The 20,493-nt window shown below is 38.4% G+C and overlaps 1 pseudogene; it reads left to right on the forward strand.

Annotated features, from left to right (window-relative positions):
• The first annotated feature begins 6,590 nt into the window (after positions 1–6,590).
• The window catches only part of LOC102395361, a 181,584-nt pseudogene continuing 167,681 nt past the window's right edge, over positions 6,591–20,493 (forward strand).

The following is a 20,493-nucleotide window of genomic DNA, read 5'->3' on the forward strand; positions in this document are numbered from 1 at the left end:
CTACAGTAGGCCCTTGTTCATTATCTATTTTATATATAATAATGTTTTTTGTTAATCCCAAGCCCCCAATTTATTCCTCCCTTCCCTGCTACTTTTCCCCTTTGATAACCATGTTTGTTTTCAAAATCTGTGAATCCATTTGTGTTTTGCAAATAAGTTCATTTGTATGTTTTTCTTTACTTTTAGGTATAAAGAAGAAATTTCATTTTTATATAATTTCAACTACTCTACATCTCATTTAAATTACTGTTCCCCTCCACACTCACACAATCTCAGGCCTGACTCATACTTTGCAGATAACAATGTGGAGAGGAACATAGGAATTAAAGAAAAAATGGCAAAGTTGTATACAGCTGATGATATATTACTCTAGCTCCTGGAAACTCTTTTGGCAGAATTCTATAGACTGCCTCAAACACACCAGGTACTTCGGTTGGTGCTTTATAGGTGAATGACTTCCAACATTGCACAGTTCTAGAAATGGGCTATGGGTCATGGTGGGGCATTCTGAAAAGATTCTTAATGTTGGAGTCTCCTCACTCAGAACAGCAGTGCTCAGGGCATGTTCCTGTCAAGATGACTCTCCTTCTTAAGTGCAAGGATTATACTTATTTTCAGCTAAGCTCCTCAAACTGCACTTGCCATTTAATTGACGTCAGAGGTAGAGTAAGAGCTTCCCCCACATGCCCACATCCTAGTCCTTGAAAGTGAAAGTGTTAATAGCTCAGTAGGGTCCGACTCTTTGCGACCCCATGGACTGTAGCCCACCGGGGTCCTCTGTCCGTGGAATTCTGCAGACAAGAATACTGGAGTGGGTTTCCATGCCCTTCTCCAGAGGATCTTCTCAACTCAGAGACTGAATCCAAGTCTCCTGCATTGCAGGCAGATTCTTTACCGCTGAGCCACCAGGGAAGCCCCTATCATAGTCCTTGGAACCCGTGAGGATGTTGGGTTCCATGGAGAAGAGCAATTAAAGTTGAAGATGCAATTATGGTTGCAAATTCCTTATCAGCTGTCCTTGAGAAGGGGGAACTACTGGACTTTGTAATCCATGTGTAATTACAAAAATCCTTGTAAATGGAAGAGGGAGGCAGAAGATCAGAATCAGAGAGGGATTTGAACACAGAGTTGGCTTTGAAGATGGAAAGAGATCATAAGCCAAGGAATGCAGATGGCCTCTAGAAGCTGGAAAAGGCCACAAAATGAATTCTCCCCTAGAGCTTCTAAAAGGAAACACAGCCCTGTTGACACCCTGATATTAGCCCAGTGAAACCCATTTAGGACTTCTGATCTCTTCTGAACTTCTTTAATATAATAAATTTCTGTTAAGTCAAAACAAAACAAAAAACATGTCTCTCCAACCCAAATCCTTATCAGGCATACATACAACCCAGCTAGTCTAGGAGTGTGAATGGCTCATAGTTCCAACATCAGAGACAGATGCAGAGACTATATTCTTACCTTTAGATTTTCACTGGAGAGCCAGACACCAGTTTTTTTTTTTTTTGTTTTGTTTTTAATTTTATTTTTAAACTTTACAATATTGTGTTAGTTTTGCCAAATATCGAAATGAATCCACCACAGGTATACATGTGTTCCCCATCAAGACCAGGAGACTCAATAAGAATGGAGTAGGTCTCTTCAAGTCAGTCAACTTGAAATTATCTTGAGCAAGATGAGTGAAGAACACAGTACACAGACAACTCCCTTCAGATAATCAACTAATGATTCCTTTCTCAAATTGGTTTCCTGGTTTTCCCTATATATCACCTGGGTTGGGAATAAACTAAATTTCATTCCTGTGGCAAGACTTCTGTTTGACGTTTGGAGAATATTTGCAACTCTTCTTCCTAAATTTGGATTTTCATCCAAATTAAGACAAAAGGAAGTTTATTTAACATCCCATTATATTTCTAATGATCATTTCTTAGGCATTTGAATCAGGAAGTGCTGAGAGGTACAGTATGAGTTATTAAAAAAAGCAGAATATACAGGTAGCTGTGATTTGAGTGGCATAAAGTTTATTAGTTGGAAGAATTATTGTTTACAGGTAAAATTAAATGATTTGATTATTTACAGATCACCTGGATACTCAGAGACATACTTTTTAACTTATTAATCAGAAGAAAAATACTTTAAGAATTAAAATTTTAAAAAGGCTAGATTTTTTAAATTTCAATAGATAATTCATGTTAAATATTTGCTTAATATTTAGTATTAATATAGCTTTGTGTTATTAAAAGATGTGGCTATAAATATTGTTCAAGTGTTTGATGTTAAAAACATTGTCTTCCTTAGTGGTGATTAAGAAATATAATATTCTTTAAGTTCTATGAAACAATGGTTCTAGTTAGAATGTTCTTTGTATGCAGGAAAATAATGTGCTCTTTCAAAGAAAGAAAATGGGCATTTAACAACCAGTGAAGTTGTATAAGATACTATATTTCTGATACAAAATAACACATACAGTTTGATATTTTAGAACTGACACAACATCAGTTCATCATCCTGCAAAAGTTATTCAGGGATCCAAGTACTTCATATTTTATTCTTTGTAAAACTATATATTTGGTAGCTATTTGTGCTGGGTAATGCAAGCTCTATTTCACCTTCAAATCTGGATTATCTCATTTAGAGTAAAGAGTAGAAATTCTACTCCACAAATATGTTAATATCAGAAGTGAAATAAGAAGAAATATGGATACAAATGATCTACCACAAACTAAATAAAGATTAAGAATAATAATATAGCATAATTAGAAGGAAAGATAATTATAATTGTGGAGAACAATCCATTTAAATAATCTCTTTTAAAATATTATTATTATTTATTTTATTTTTTAACTTTACAATATTGTATTGGTTTTGCCATATATCAACATGAATCCACCACATGTATACACGTGTTCCCCATCCTGAACCCTCCTCCCTCCCCATACCATCCTTCTGGGTCATCCCAGTGCACCAGCCCCAAGCATCCAGTATCATGCATCGAACCTGGACTGGTGACTCGTTTCATATATGGTATTATACATGTTTCAATGTCATTCTTCCAAATCATCCCACCCTCTCCCTCTTCCACAGAGTCCAAAAGACTGTTCTATACATCAGTGTCTCTTTTGCTGTCTCATATACAGGGTTATTGTTACCATCTTTCTAAAATCCATATATATGCATTGCTGCTGCTGCTAAGTCACTTCAGTCATGTTCGATTCTGTGTGACCCCATAGACGGCAGCCCACCAGGCTCCCCCGTCCCTGGGATTCTCCAGGCCAGAGTACTGGAGTGGGTTGCCATTTCCTTCTCCAATGCATGAAAGTGAAAAGTGAAAGTGAAGTCGCTCAGTCGTGCCTGACTCTTAGTGACCCCATGGACCGCGGCCCACCAGGGTCCTCCGTCCATGGGATTTTCCAGGCAAGAGTACTGGAGTGGGCTGCCATTGCCTTCTCTGATATATGCGTTAGTATACTGTATTGGTGTTTTTCTTTCTGGCTTACTTCACTTTGTATAATAGGCTCCAGTTTCATCCACCTCATTAAAACTGATTCAAATGTATTCTTTGTAAGGGCTGAGTAATACTCCACTGTGTATATGTACCACAGCTTTCTTAAGGAATCTCCACACTGTTTTCCACAGTGGCTGTACTAGTTCGCATTCCCACCAACAGTGTAAAAGGGTTCCCTTTTCTCCACACCCTCTCCAGCATTTATTGCTTGTAGACTTTTGTATCACAGCCATTCTGACTGGCATGAAATGGTTTTGATTTGCATTTCTCTGATAATGAGTGATGTTGAGCATCTTAAAACTTTATCACATGCAAAGTGAAAGAACAAATGAGGTTACCTGGGCAGGTATTTGGGAAATATATGTATTCTCAAGAAGAAGCATTCTCAGTATCAACAACAATACCCAATATCAAAACAGTTCATAACTATTTTTTAATTTTATCTTATTTTTATAGCTATGGATGAACTTATTATTTTTTGATGGAACCATTCAACATGTACAAAGTAGGTAAAAATTTCCTAGAGTGTCAGACAGTTTTTAGGCAATTGCTAGACAATTGCCTTTAGGTTTAATTTCCAACTTTGGGAGAGGGAAAGGGAGGAAATACATTTAAACATATTGTTAGTGACTTGGAAATTTCTGAAGGATTAATTTTGATTGATCATTTATTTTTATATATAATTTGTATGTTCATAAGATTATGCCAGCTCTTAGAGATTAGGAGGAAAATGTCTGAGTTGATGCCCTCAGAACATTTCCAGTCTTTGTATTGTTAGTTGTATCTATTCTCACTCATGATCACTAAATCATCTTCAGTTGTAAATCCCTGGTAGTTGGTAGGCAGCAGTATTCTTATTGCTTTATCTATTGGAGGGATTTATTGCATATAATATTCTAGTCTGATATATATTTGATTGAAAATTCAACTCTGGACCTCAAACTTCATTTATATATTGCACTACTGTAGTAAATAGGGAAAAAAACAAAACAAAACATAAGCATTATCAATGATTACCAACACTTATCCCAAGAGCTCAGTGAAACAGTCCTAAGAAGCTTGCTCTCTTTACAAGCTGACCCCTGTCCTTACCTTGATATTTGAATTTTAAGGAGGAAATTGGCTCCCAAATGTGTGTCTGCATCCCAAGTTATATATAGAAGATAGAAGCATGCAAGAGAAGTAATATAGATAAGACAAGTAGATGTCTTGTCCAGTTGTTTTACAGATCAAAATTCCAGTACCAGGACAGTGGACTAAAAGCATGTCACAGAAGACATAATTTTGTTGCAGATTCATAGCAGAAGTCTCCTCCTAGGGTTGGGACAGGAAAGAGTATCTGTGAGTTTTCTCTAGAACAGTGATTTTATACCTTTTCTGGATAACATTCTGTTAAAATGAAAATGATGAACTCATTCTGATTAAAAAGAAAAAATAAAAAGTCAAGAATATAACCTCTGCAAAACTGTACAGTAGAGCTAACACAACATTGTAAAGCAACTATATGCCAACAAAAATTTTAAAAAATAAGTAAATAATAACAGGGGAGTAAGGAAGGAGGAGTGTTTCCCTGATGGCTCAGTAAGGAAAGAATCTGCCTGCAATTCAGGAGACACAGGAGGTGCAGTTTCAATCCCTGGACCAAGAAGATTCCATGGAAAAGGAAACAGCAACCTGCTCCAGTATTCTTGCCTGAAAAATCCCATGGATGGAGGAGCCTGGTATGCTACAGTCTGAAGGGTCACAAAGAGTCAGTCATGATTGAGTGACTAAGCATGCATGCAAGCAAGGAAAGAGGACTTGAGAGATGATCCCATATGCATTTACTTTATCATATTCAGGAAGCTCTGCATTTGTGTCTGGTGAAATTTCTGAATTTCTATTTTTCCCAACAAGATAATTAAAAAAGAAAAAACCTATTCTATTAAAAAGAAAGAAAGAAAAAAAATCACAAATACATATATCCAAACAAGAGAATTCTTCTCAGTAATAACCAGGAAAGAATAATTAATAAACAATATAATTGAATCTCAAAAACTTTATGCTGAGTAAAAGAAACTAGATATAAAAGAATACATACTGTTATGATTCTAATTCCATGAAAAAGGCAAACCTAACCTATAATGACAGACTGAAATGATTACAAGGAAGTGAAGGAAATTTCTGGAATGTTGAAATGTTCTTTATATAATTTGGTAGTAATTACACAATGTGAATTTTTGTTTTGTCAAACCTCATATTAATACATATGAATTAAAGCTCAATAAATTTATTATAAAAATAGTCACATATCTCAAAATGGTATATTGAGACCATACAGGGATAACACAGACCCTATGGACTCCTTCAACATATCTCCTAAGTATCTTTGAATCCAAGTCTGAGTAATAAAATATAGTAGAAATTACAGTAATAAACAATGGAACTAGATTATGAAGGGTCACAGTAAATTAATATTACTTCTGAAGGAGTGAAGAAACATAAACAATTTATACTGAATCCAAATGTACACACAAAATTGTGTGTTTATTTCATGTGTTGACTTGGGTCCAGATAAAAAATAATTCTGGAGTTCTAAAAAGTATAAACAAAATGAGCAACAGATCTTTTGCATATATTCTCTAATATTCTTATAAGTCCTGAAAAAAAAAAGATATTATTTATACATACTCACAGGCACTTACAAACACATTGTAATAAGTGAAAGTTGGGAACAAACAAGTGGATTTCGATGTGCTGGTAAGAAGTGTTGAAGTTGAGGGGAGTTAACTACATCCTCTGCTTTGCTCTGGAAACTAAGACATGAAGAATTCTATTGTTCAAGGCAGAATATAGAGAATGAGCTTGAGGAGAGTAATAGAGGTTAGAGTAGGTGCTCCAGGGCTCAGAGGGGAGTGATGGAAAAACAAACAAGCAAAGGAATGGTGTGCAGAATGACAAAGACAATCATCATAAGTTGGAATCAAAGAAGTTACATGGCTTTTTTTTTTTTTTTCTTCCAATGTGCTTAGTAGCCTAGATGGTGAGAAGACCTACAGCTGGATTGAGACAGAGATGGAAGTTTGAAGGTCAGTGTGTTAGAAGGATGAGAAGCTATCACTGCTTTGTGAGTGTAATCAAGGCTCTGGAACTTCAGATCCATACTGAACTTGAAGGAAAACAAATCAGAAGCAGAGGGCTGGTAAACTGGGGAGAGGGTGAGTGAGAGACTGGTTAAGACACAGGTATCCTGAGAAGGCAAAGACAAGTATGTAAGACCTCTGAACAGGGGGAGAAGATGCTGCAGGCAAAGTGTAGTGTAGTTGGTCTTTAAAATTTCAGAGGTACAGCTGTGTACTCTTAGATAGCTGGGCTTTATCATCTTCAGATGCAGAGAATGAGCCTTAGGGCTTTCAATGGAATCTGAAATGGAATTTGAGGAAGCGACCTACTTACTAACTCACCAGACAGAGATATAGAACTTGACAGAAAAAAAAAAAAAAAAAAAAGAAAAACTCATCTAGAAAATTTGCTTTATCAAGATTAGCTAACAACAGAATGTAAGAGATAGAAAGAGTAGGGGAGGAATGACTGCATTGAATAAAGATCAGTGATTATGCTTTGCTTTGGGGGGCATCTAATTTACTATCTTGCTGCCATTTCTATTCAAAATTCTAGCTACCTTAGTCTCTATCAAAAGGGCAAGGAAAGTGGGGCTGCTTCCAAATGGCTGATTAAGTCACTGCTGTAAGTAAAGTTAAATTTGCTGCCTAAAGCCACATACTGGTTGTGATATAGGGATTTTCTCAGTGAAAACTCTGAGCACGTTTCCCACCAGCTTGTGTTTCAAGAGTGAAGGTGTGTGAATTTATAATAACTAAAGAAACTCTGCTCATCTTAATCCTGATTCACCTGGTTAGGTTTATTTCATTAACACCAGTGTTGGCCAAAGAAAAGAAGCAGAGTACAGGTACTCCTTCACAGTCAGTTTCCTGGAGACTCAGGGATTTTATTTTTGTGTTATATAAATTACAGTCCCTAAATAAAGTGTAATTATGGATTCATATATCTAGTTCAAAGAATTTTCATTTGTGTTATTAAAAAAAATAAATCTAATGAAAGGCACTCAGTCTGGAAAATGCATTTTCATATATACCAGTCAAACTCTGCTCCAAATTGAAGGGAAAGTTCAACAGGAGGCACACAATACACAATAATACCACGTGTTTCCACAGCATTTTATCCAAAAAGTGCTTTCTAGCTCATCAGTTGATCCTAACTAAATATTGTGAGGTAAGAAGTATTCCCATTTTAAAACATGGAAAACTCAGTTTAGATTAAATTACATGTTAAAAGTCACAAGGACACTAAATTTCAGAGAATGAATTATCCATGAAAATATGCTATCTTTTGAGAAAATTTCTGAACCCAAGTTTACAAAAACCCAGTTGTGGAGAATAACAAGGAACTCATCATGGTAAAAGATTTTTGTTCCTTTAACATTTTACTATTGAGGGTCTGTAGGGTGAAGGTGCTGCTTGAAGAACTGGGATTGCAAAGTCAATGTGGCAGCTTTGGCTTCATAAAGCTCTCATTGCAGTAATATTTACATATTAAAGCAGTGTGAGTTATATAAATAAATGTTAAGGAGCAATTAGAAAAGATAGCGTGAGTTGTGAAGCAACTATTTTGAGAGTCAGGCATAACAGAGCACACACACATAAAAATATTTTGAATTTCAGTAGAGGCATGCCTATTTTTGCAGAAATAGTCATATACGGTATACAGTAAAGGTGGTTCTGAACAATCATCATAATGAACAGGGGAGACAGAACCAAGTAAACCCTAGATTTGAGGGTGATTCAACTTGGACAAACTCTGGGAGATGGTGAGAGACAGGGAAGACTGATGTGCTGCAGTCCAGGGGTTCTCGAAGAGTTGGACAGGGTTTGGTGACTGAACAATGACAGCTTCCTGGCTATTTCCTAAAGGTCAGGAGAATTTAAAGACAGAGTATGACAAGGAAAGAATCAAAGCATGAAGTCAGGTCTGTGAGGGGCAATAGAGACTAATGGAGAATCCAAAACTGTAGGACCCTACAGCATCCAGGTAGATCCAACTTTATATGAAGAAAAAAGGGTGATGGACTGGTTGATGGGAGCCATGGCAAACTGGAAAGCATGTAAGATACTCTGGAAAATGATCACTAGTCAGCCTAATTCTTTATACCTGATTATTCTCAGATATTTAATTACTCAAGAAAGTGTTGGAGATGTGATTACCTAATGATCTGGGCAGTAGAGGCTTCTTATCTCCTTTGCTGTCTTGGGAATGTATGCTTTGCCCACAGTTCCCACAGCCAAGCCATTATCAACTTTGAGAACTGGTCTGAACTGTGTTAGCCAGGAGATCTAATCATCTGTGGCTGCCTGAAATAAGCCTCTTTCTGAAATGAGGCTTATCTACCAGCAGTCTGAAATGATCAGCCTCTTTCTTCCATCCCTCTTTGTCCTCCATGTTCAGGGGCCAATTTCAGATTTCACCAAATTTTTGAACCAATAGAGTTTTTGAACCAACAGAGAGGAATGAAATTAAGGTTTTTAGGTGAAATATCTGAGTTGCTAAATTTTTCACATAATTTAAAGGTGTGTACTAAAATTGTGTGAATGCGGGAGCCAGATGTCTGTTTTATGCTTTCTGTTCTGAAGGAAAGGAAAATACTTTCATTGGAGTAGGTATTAGAAGTTTCAGTACCTCCCCTAGTGCCTCTGGCTTGCTGTATGATACAAAACAGTAACTTAAAGGCTCTTTGCTTCTGTTGTCAAATTCAAGTTTGTATGCTTGATGTACAGTAAGGCCAAACAAATAAAAATTTTGGACTTTGGAGAGGAGAAATGTTCATTGCAGGGCAAGGCAAGGAGAACAGGATGTTTGTGTTCAAAGACCCTAAACCCTTAGATGGGTTTCAGGGAAGAGTTTTTAAAAGCAAATTTGAAGGCAGGGCTCCATTGTGCACAACTTTCTTCTGATTGACTGGAGGTGAGGTAATAAAGCTGAATCTTGCTTCTGTACCCTGACACTGAATTAAATCTCATAGAGAGAAAGCTTTGGGTGAAGTGAAAAAGAACATGTTTCTTGCTTTGGCAGAGAAAGTGGGCCACTGCAGGCTAATGCTCTCAAAGTTGTGTGTCTTCAATTTTATAGTAATGGTTCATAGAGGGCATGATCAGCTTGTGGACATTTTGATTGGTTGGTAATGAGGTAAAGGGGAGTCAGTATCACCAACTTTCTTGTTGGAACTGGTTTGGAATCTCTGTTGAAACTGGAATCTGAGTTCTTATTCAGAGAGCAAAAGAATGAACTTCACGAACATGCAAACATGGAAGCAAGTGAATAAGACTTATTAAAGAAAAGGGAAATACAAAGCTCTCAGCATAGATACTGAAAGAGGGTAAACAGCTCCCTAAAGGCAGGGCTTACAGTAGTTTGTATGCTTACCAGTATTAAACTGCACATTTTTAGTTGGCTCCCATTCCTAAAATATGTCATTTGTAACCAATCAGCTTAAAAGTCAAAATGTTAAACTTAACATCTTTATGGCTTCTTTTAATCCTTGGATCAAGTCATCGTCCTTTTTTATACCCCTGTCCATTTACAATGGGTCAGCTATATGGGCTAAAGATTAATGATCACTAGTTGTTTTTCCCTCGGGCATCCTGGATCTGAATGCTGATAATTTATCAGACCAAGGACACATTCCAGGACAAAGGATATAGCTTTAGGTTAATGGATCAACATGTCTATTGGAAACAAGACCGAGGTCTCAGAGTCCTACACTGACAGCCTAGCAATTTCTAACTCACTATGTTTGTGGGTAACATACAGTTAACTTCTCCCACTTGGTAGAGGTTTCAGTACTTGTGAAAAGGCTCAAAGATACTGTTATGTGTATCCCTTGACCAGGACCTTGCCCTAAATCTGCGCAGTTGTTCTCTTGACTTTTTCTCCCTTGTTTCCATATCTCCTTCTTTTCCTAATTAGCAACTGTTTGAATGTGCTCACTCAGAGGAGGTCATTGAGGCTGACTGAAGCCTATTTCTTATAATAAAGAAACAGGAGACACAGAAAGGCTTATGTCTCCAGGAGCCCTACAGGGTCCTGTTTAGTAAGTAACAGGGTGGTGTTCCCAGAATCTCAATCTTCAGCCTTCTGGTTCCAACCAGTCTCAGGTGCACATGCTTCTGCTCAGGCTAAAGTTAACCATCCTCTACCTGGGTGGCGGAGCTTTAGTTCCTACAAAAGAACTGAAAAGTATTGCTATGCATATTATTTCAAGAGGAACAAAAACTTTGCTTAATGGCTGCTCTATTGTTTCTTGACTGTTCGTCCTTTGTTTCTGCATTCACTCCCTTCCCTGATTAGCAACTGAATCTTTCCTTTGGAAATCAGGGAAAATTTAAGAGACTGTAGCCTTTTTCCTACAGCCAGGAAACAAGGGAAACAGGTGGGCTTTGGTATCTATGAGGGCCCCAAAGGGTCTTGTTGGGTTTCACTTCCACTTACTCACCAAAACAATGGGGATGATATCTGACATCTTCTATCTGAGGTCTGCTATGGGGGCCAAGTGAGACAATATAGAATGGGATCTGAAAGTTTGAAAATTTTACTGAGAAATAATTTTATTATTGATAAAGATGATTATAAATCATGACAAAGATCTATTACTGGTCAATAATAAGGCATTTTTCCTATGTTGTCAATTCTGTTTTCAACTTGGAGACTTGTTTGTCTTACTGTCTTTAGAAGAAGCTATTATCACTTTGAAATGTGTAAAATATCACCAGAAAGCACAGTTTATCACTTGGCCAGACTCAGTAGGAAGTAGGTTAATGTGTTCCTTTAACAAATGCTATTTAGGCTGTAAAACTTTAAAAGGATGTGGGTTCCCTGAGACTGGGGGTAATCTTGTTATGACTGATACTTTACAAGTCCTCTTCATTATGACTTGTAACTAAACTGAATGTTTAGAAAATATTTTAATCATACCTCAGTGCTCTTAAATAAATGAATAGAATTAGAAGTGAGAGATGTTTTGACAATTTAAATACCACTTAAAATCTTAATTTCATGGCCTTCATGAATAATTAAAATATCTAAGAATACTTAGCTTTTCATAGCGAGAATTAGTGAAACTGAAACAGGAGGAAAGGGGACAGGGTGCAACCTTTGAAAGGATGACATCACTCCAGGACACGGCATAAGCTGGTTAAAACTAAATGGTTACAAGATGGTGGTGAAGTCAACTTCCACTAGAACTTGAGCATCCATATAGCTCATTGTAACACATCAACCCCCTCCAAGGATCACTGTCCTGTCATGGTGAAGGGGCTAGCTTAACTCAATGAAGCTATGAGCCATGCCATTCGTGGCCACCCAAGACGAATTGGTCATAGCAGAGAGTTCTGACACAACGTGATACACTGGAGGAGGGAATGGCAAACCACCCAAGCATATTTGCCATTAGAACCTAATGAACTGTATAAAAGGCCAAAAATATATGACCCCAAAAGATGAGTCCCCCAGGTCTGAAGGTATCCAGTTGGAGGATAATTACCAATAACCCCAGAATGAATGAAACAACTGGGCCAAAGAGGATATGATGTTCAGTTGTGGATGTGTCTGGTGATGAAAGTAAAATCTGATGCTACAAAGAACAGTATTGTATAGGGACTTGGAATATTAGGTCCATGAATCAAGTAAAATTGTACATGGTGAAGCAGAAAATAGTAAGAACAATGATAATATCAGACCATCTTATCTGTCTCCAGAGAAACCTGTAGGTAGGTCAAGAAGCAACAGTTACAACCTTGTATGGAACAATTGAATGGTTCAAGATCGAGAAAGGAGTACAACAGGGCTGTCTTGTTGGCACCCTGTTTGCTTAACTTATACACTGAGCACATAATGAGAAACGCTGGGCTGGATGAGTTACAAGCTGGAATCAAGATAAGCAGGAGAAACATCAGCAACCTCAGAAAGGTGGATGATACCTCTCTAATGGCAGAAATGAAAAAGAATTAGAGTCTCTTCATGAAGGTGAAGGAGGAGAGTGAAAGGACCATCTTAAGACTAAATATTAAAAATAATAATAATAATAAGATTATGGCATCTTCTCCCATTACTGCATGGCAGATAGAAGGGGAAAATGTGGAAGTAGTAACAGAGTTCCTTTTGGGGGCTCCAAAATCACTATTGATGGTGACTGCAGCCATGAAATCAGGAGACAACTGCCTCTTGGCAAGAAAGTAATGACAAACCTAGACAGTGTGTTGAAAAGCAGAGACATTACTCTGCTGACAAAGGTCTGTATTATCAATGCTATAGTCTTCCAGTGATCACAGATAGTTGTGAGAGCTGGACCATCAAGAAGAAAGAATGCCAAATAATTGATGCCTTCACTGGAGAAGACTTCTGAAAATCCCTTGGACAGTGAGGAGATCAAACCAGTCAATCTTAAGACAGATCAACATTGAATATTTGCTGGAAGGACTGATGCTGAAGCTGAAGCTCCAGTATTTTGGTCATCTGATGAGAACAGATGACATATTGGAAAACTCCATAATGCTGGGAAAGGTCAAGGGCAGAAGGAGAAGAGGTCATCAGAGGATGAGATGGCTGAACAGCATCACTGATGCAATGAACATGAACTTGGGCAAACTCTGGGAGATGGTGACAGATAGGGAGGCCTGGTGTGCTGCAGTCCATGGGGTCAGAGAGACTGGGGCACAACTTTGTAGCTGAACAACCCAATAACTGCAACACATCAACAAGTGAAGTTACACAACCATGGGTGCCATAACAGTTCAAGGCTGACTATTAAAATCGGGGTGGTGTCCCAATTCCTGGAAATTTCCACTCTTTCCTCCAAAAGAGTTGGAATAATCCTCCCATTCATTAGCCTATGAAATTTGTTTTTGTTTCATTACCTAGTTATTTCTGACTCTTTGCAAGCCCATGGACTGCAGCACACCAGACCTCCCTGTCCCTCACTACCTCTCAGAGTTTGCCCAGTTCATGTCATTTGAGTCAGAGATGCCATCCAACCATCTCATCCTTTGTCGTGGCCTTCTTCTTCTCCTGCCTTCAATCTTTCCCAGAATCAGGGTATTTTCCAATTAGTCAGCTGTTTGCATCAAGTGGCCAAAGTATTGGAGTTTCAGCTTCAGCATCAGTTTTTCCAAAGAGTATTCAGGGTTGATTTTCTTTAAGATTGACTGGTTTGATCTCCTTGAAGTTCAAGGGACTCTCAAGAGTCTTCTCCAGCACCACAATTGGAAAGCATCAACTTTTCAGCACTCTGCCTTCTTTATGGTTCTGCACTCACATCCATACATGACTAGTGGAAAGACCACATCCTTGACTATATGGGCTTTTGTTTGGCAAAGTGATGTCTTTGTTTTTTAACACACTGTCTAGGTTTGTCACAATTTTCCTGCCAAGAAACAATTGTCTTCTAATTTCATGGCTGTAGTCACCATCTGCAGTGATTTTAGAGCCAAGAAGTGAAAATCTGTTACTGCTTCCACATTTTCCCCTTCTATATGTCATGAAGTAATGGGACCAGATGCGATCATTTTAGTTTTTTATTATTGAGATTTAAGCTGGCTTTTTTACTCCTCTCCTTCCCCTTCATCAAGAAACTCTTTAGTTCCCTTTGCTTTCTGCCATTAGAGTGTTATCATCTGCATATCTGAGGTTGTTGATATTTCTCCAGGAAATCTTGATTCCAGCTTGTAACTCATCCTGCCTGGCATTTTGTATAATGTACTCTGTATATAAGTTAAACAGACAGAGTGACAGTAAACAGCCTTGTAGTACTCCTTTCTCAATCTGGAACCAGTCAGTTGTTCCATACAGAGTTCTAACTGTTGCTTCTTGACCCACATACAGGTTTATCAAAAGAGAGGTAAGATGATCTGGTATTCCGAATCTTAAAGAATTTTCCACAGTTTGTTATGATCCAGATAGTCTAAGGCTTTAATGTAATCAATGAAATGTAGATTTTTTCTATACTTTCTTACCTTTCTCTGTGATCCACTGAATGTTGGTAATTTGATCTCTGGTTCCTCTGCCTTTTCTGCCCGACTTGAACACCTGGAAGTTCTTGGTTCATGCAATACTGAAGCCTAGATTGGAGGATTTTGAGTGAAACCTTAGTAGCATGGGAAATGAGCTCAGTTGTCCAGTGGTTTGTACATTCTTTAGTACTGTCCTTGTTGGGAATTGGGATGAGGATTGAACTTTTCCAGGCCTGTGGCCCCTGCTGGGTTTTCCAAATTTGCCGGTGTATTGAGGGCAGCACTTTACAGCATTTTTTTTTTTTTTTTTTAAGATTTTAAATAGCTTTGCTGGAATTCCATCACCTCCACTATCTTTTTTGGCAGCAGTGCTTCCTAAGGCCCACTTGACTTCAGACTCCAGAATGTCTGCCTCTGAGTGAGAGCCTACACCATCGTGGTTATCCAGGACATTAAGACCTTTGTGTACAGTTCTTCTGTGTATGAAATTACCCAGCCCATAATAGCTAACCACGCCACAATTTGAGACTGCACTGGCCTTCCATGACGGCCCACACCCTTGTTTGTGAAGCTTACTTCTCCTAAGGGCACTCTTCTGAGATGGCCCACACTTTTATCTGTAGGATGTGTTTCTCTCTAAATATATCCACTTCTTACCTATCACTTTGTCTCTCAATGAATTCGTCTGCAATGAGACATGAAGTACCTGAGTTAATTAGGCCTTGAAATCAGGTGTGTGACCTCAGTTGGAAGACTGTTTTGGCGAAGTTTGAGTCCCAGCCACATTGGATTAGCAGAGAAGGCAATGGCAACCCACTCCAGTACTCTTGCCTGGATAATCCCATGGATGGAGGAGCCTGGTAGGCTGCAGTCCATGGGGTCGCTAAGCATCGGACACGACTGAGAGACTTCACTTTCAATTTTCACTTTCATGCATTGGAGAAGGAAATGGCAACCCACTCCAGTGTTCTTGCCTGGAGAATCCCAGGAATGGGGAAGCCTGGCGGGCTGCCATTTATGGGGTCACACAGAGTCGGACACGACTAAAGCGATTTAGCAACAGCAGAAGCAGCACATGGATTAGATTCATAAGCAGGTGAGTCCTCGCACATGGATTCAGGTCGCAATCTGAGGTGATGTTCAGAACTGAGTGGTGACTGTTCATTTCAGCCAGTCAATTCACTCGCTCAGTTGTGTCTGACTCTTTGCAACCCCATGGACTGCAGCACACCAGGCCTCCCTGTCCATCACCATTTCCCAGAGTTTACTCAAACTCATGTCCATTGAGTTGGTGATGCCATCCAGCCATCTCATCCTCTGTTGTCCCCTTCTCCTCCCACCTTCAGTCTTTCCTACCCTCAGGGCTTTTTCCAATGGTAAGTTCTTCACATCAGGTGGCCAAAGTTTTGGAGTTTCAGCTTCAATATCAGTCCTTCCAATGAGTATTCAGGACTGATTTCATTTAGGATGGACTGGTTTGATTGCCTTGCAGTCCAAGGGACTCTCAAGAGTCTTCTCCAACACCACAATTCAAAAACATCAATTCTTTGGCATTCAGCTTTCTTTATAGTCCAAATCTCACATCCACAATGACTACTGGAAAACCATAGCCTTGACTAGATGGACCTTTGTTGGCAAAGAAATGTCTATGCTTTTTAATATGCTATCTAGGTCGGTCATACATTTTCTTCCAAGGAGTAAGTCTTTTAATTTCATGGCTGCAGTCACCATCTGCAGTGATTTTGGAGCCCCCCAAAATAAAGTCTGTAACTGTTTCCACTGTTTCTCCAACTATTTGCCATGAAGTGATGGGACTGGATGTTGTGATCTTAGTTTTCTGAATGTTGAGCTTTAAGCCAACATTTTCACACTCCTCTTTCACTTTCATCAAGAGGCTCTTCAGTTCATCTTCACTTTCTGCTATAAGTTTGGTGTCAGCTGCATATCTGAGGTTATTGATATTTCTCCTGGCAATCTTGATTCCAGCTTGTGCTTCATCCAGGCCAGTGTTTTTCATGATGTACTCTGCATATAAGTTAAATAAGCAGGGTGACAATATACAGCCTTGGCATACTCCTTTCCCTATTTGGAGTCAGTCTGTTGTATCATGTCCAGTTCTAATTGTTGATTCCTGACCTGCATATACATTTGTCAAGAGGCAAGTCAGGTAGTCTGGTATTCCCATCTCAAGAATGTTCCACAATTTGTGGTGATCCACACAGTAAAAGGCATTGTTATAGTCACTAAAGCAGAAATAGATGTTTTTCTGGAACTCCTTTGCTTCTTTGATGATCCAACAGATGTCAGCAATTTGATCTGTAGTTCCTTGGTCTTTTCTAAAACCAGCTTGCACATCTGTAAATTCACAATTAACGTATTGCTGAAGCCTGGCTTGGAGAATTTTGAGCATTACTTTACTAGCATGTGAGATGAGTGCAATTGTGCAGTAGTTAGAGCATTCTTTGGCATTATCTTTGGCATTGGAATGAAAACTGACCTTTTCCAGACCTGTGGCCACTACTGAGTTTCCCAAATTTGCTGGCATATTGAGTGCATATGCCATATGACTGTTCATTTAGGTAGACTGTATGCCTTCTAATTTGCCATGGGCACATTATTAACCAGCCCCTTCCTCTTCCTCAATGGAATTTAACTGGTCATGTATGGATGTGAGAGTTGGACTGTGAAGAAAGCTGAGTGCTGAAGAATTGATGCTTTTGAACTGTGGTGTTGGAGAAGACTCTTGAGAGTCCCTTGGACTGCAAGGAGATCCAACCAGTCCATTCTGAAGGAGATCAGCCCTGACATTCCTTTGGAAGGAATGATGCTAAAGCTGAAACTCCAGTACTTTGGCCACCTCATGCGAAGGGTTGACTCATTGGAAAAGACTCTGATGCTGGGAGGGATTAGGGGCAGGAGGAGAAGGGGACAACAGAGGATGAGATGGCTGGATGGCATCACCGACTTGATGGACGTGACTTTGAGTGAACTCCAGAAGTTGGTGATGGACAGAGAGGCCTGGTGTGCTGTGATTCATGGGGTTGCAGAGTTGGACATGGCTGAGCGACTGAACTGAACGGAAATGAACTGAAGCAATTTAAATGCAGAGGTGAGATGAAATTGGGATCAATGAATATGAATGCTGCCAAAATTACTAGATTGTACTTGTTTCCATTCAGGAGCTGGGAAGTTCAATCTCTAGCTACAAAAATATATTAAACCTGGGCTTGATTTGGGCAGTGACCAGTATCAAAAAGTAAACTTTTATAATCAAAGCCTTGTACCTCTATAGAAGTCTGCATTTGATTTTCAAGGAGGTTCATTTCCAAGGAAAGGGTCCACTTATATCTGAGGGTTGAAACAGGAGACTCTAAAAGCCATATCCATAAGTCACTTAAACATGAATAGAATTATACCCTGTGTATTCTTTTGTATCTTGCTTCTTTTGCTTAGTGCTTTCTATTTTAAGATCCATCCACGTTGTTTAGTGTTTCAGGAGAGAATTTTTTCCCCCATGGCCCTAGCTCTATATTTCTCTCTTGATTGTTCAAAGATTTCATCAATAATGTGAACTATGGCTTTATTAATTTTTTCTATTGTTTGTATTCTATTGTATTAAGTTCTTCTCTTATTTTTATTATTTTCTTTCTTCTATTTATTTTGGGTTGGATTAGAAAAGATATCCAGAGCTGGACAGTAGTGAAAGTGGTAGAAATATATTTTATTCAGGAACTAACTATTATAATAGGGGGAAAATGCCTGAGTGCAGAATTGGTTCATTCTTTGCATCAGACAGTGTGGGCAGATGGAGATGTACAGTCAAGGAGCAGGGAAGGGCCAGTGATAGAGCAGTACTAAGATGTAACATCTGGAATAAGCATGGATTCTGTCTGAATCAACTCATCAGTATTCTTGTTGAAGGCAGCCCAATGTGATCAGACCTCACCAGGGGACTTGTGGAAGATGAGGAATTTGACATAAGCTCAGATATTGAGGATGGAGGATTTCCCGTTAAATGGCTTAGCAAGCTTTTGCTAAACTGGACAACACAGGTCCAAAAAGGATGAATAGGAAAGCCCAAGGTGGAAGTCTAGTTGAGAAGTGGCCTTAAGGGAGCCAGACTAAAATTCATTCAAGAACATTGTCTGTTTCAGTTAAATTCACTATTATATTGGTTTCTTAAGATGTCAAGTCATTAATTTTACAATTTTTTCTTTTCTGATAAACCATCTGAAGTTATAAATTTCTGTCTAAGACTATTTTGGCAGCATTCCACACATTTCAATATGCTGTGCTTTCATTATCATTCAGTTGAAATATTTTCTGATCTTCCTTGAGCTATCTTCTTTCTTCATGGGTTGTTTAGAAGATTGCTTAATCCTCAAATGTTGGGGGAGTTTCTAAGCTATTTTAAAGATTAATTTTCAGTTTAATATTATTGGGATCAAATAAAACTCTTTGTGTGTTTTTAAAATTATGGAGTGCATTGAAGGTTATTTATGACATAGTATACAGTTTGTCATGGTGAACGTTCCTATGTCCTGGGAATGAGTGTGTATTTTGTAGTGATTAGCTATAGGTAAGTCACTTCAGTAGTGTCCGACTCTGTGCGACCCCATAGATGGCAGCCCACCAGGCTCTCCCATCCCTCAGATTCTCCAGGCAAGAACATTGGAGTGGGTTGCCATTTCCTTCTCCAATACATGAAAGTGAAAAGTGAAAGTGAAGTCGCTCAGTCATGTCCGACTCTTAGCAACCCCATGGACTGCAGACTACCAGGCTCCTCCATCCATGGGATTCTCCAGGCAAGAGTACTGGAGTGGGGTGCCATTGTCTTCTCCGAGTGATTAGCTATAGAGTTCCATAAAAATTATGTCAAGTAGGTTGATACTATTATTTATGTTGTGGCCTCAGTAATATTTGACTGATGTTTGAATCACAGAGACAGGAGTGTTACATTTTTCAAAAATAATTGTGGATTTGGTTATTTCTTCTGTTTGTTATATCAATATTTGCTTTCTGTACTTTTGGACCACTGTTATGAAATGCACACACATTAGTCCACATAGAATCAATCAACACTTTTGTCTTTAAGAAATGCTCCTCTTTACCCTGGTAATCCTTTTTTTTTTTTTTTTTTCTTTTTTTAAGCCTACTGTGACACTAACATGGCCATACCAGTGCTCTTACGTTTAGGCTCTGCCTGGTGTACTGTTTGCTCTACTGTTTACTTTACCTTGCCTATGTCTGTGTAGTTAAAATCTATCTCTTATAAAATCCATGAAATTTGATCTTGATGTTGTATTTACCTGACAGCCTTTGCCTTTAATTAAAATAGTCAGTTTTAATGTAACATAAGGATTGACATGCTGTGTCTTTTCATTTCTTGTCTTGTTATAGATTAATTTTTAGTATTCCATTTTTATTTTCTATGGGATTACATGTTGGAGATATTGTGTTTGTGTGTGTGTGAGATGTGGGTGTGTTTGTGTGTACGTGTCTTCTACTCAAATGTATCTTCAGCCTACATTATCATTTTACTCCTTCCCAATTTCAAGCAACTGCTCTCTGTTCTTCTACAGAAAAATTGTAGCTGGATTAAATATCACTCATTTTTGGGAAAATAGTGCATTTTGATAGAACATTGTTTTAGTACACTTTTTAATCTCTTTATAAACAATTGTTTAATTAAGCTAAATTATTCCCTAATTTTGTGGATACGTGTGTCACAGCTGCCTGCAGGTCTATTAATTTTTCTATGTTGTGGCTTTGAGAAAGATTTAGGCTTTTGGAAGGTAAAACATTTTTCATTTCTTAAAAATCTTTTACTACATATTTTCTTTGTGTCTCATTATAAATGAAAGCATGGGTGGTTTAAAATATATTCTTGCTGCACCTTTGAATTGTGCCATTTTTCAAATTCTAAGAGGA

The sequence above is a fragment of the Bubalus bubalis genome, chromosome 10 (genome assembly GCF_019923935.1).
Source record: "Bubalus bubalis isolate 160015118507 breed Murrah chromosome 10, NDDB_SH_1, whole genome shotgun sequence".
In the NCBI taxonomy this organism is placed as follows: Eukaryota; Metazoa; Chordata; class Mammalia; order Artiodactyla; family Bovidae; genus Bubalus; species Bubalus bubalis.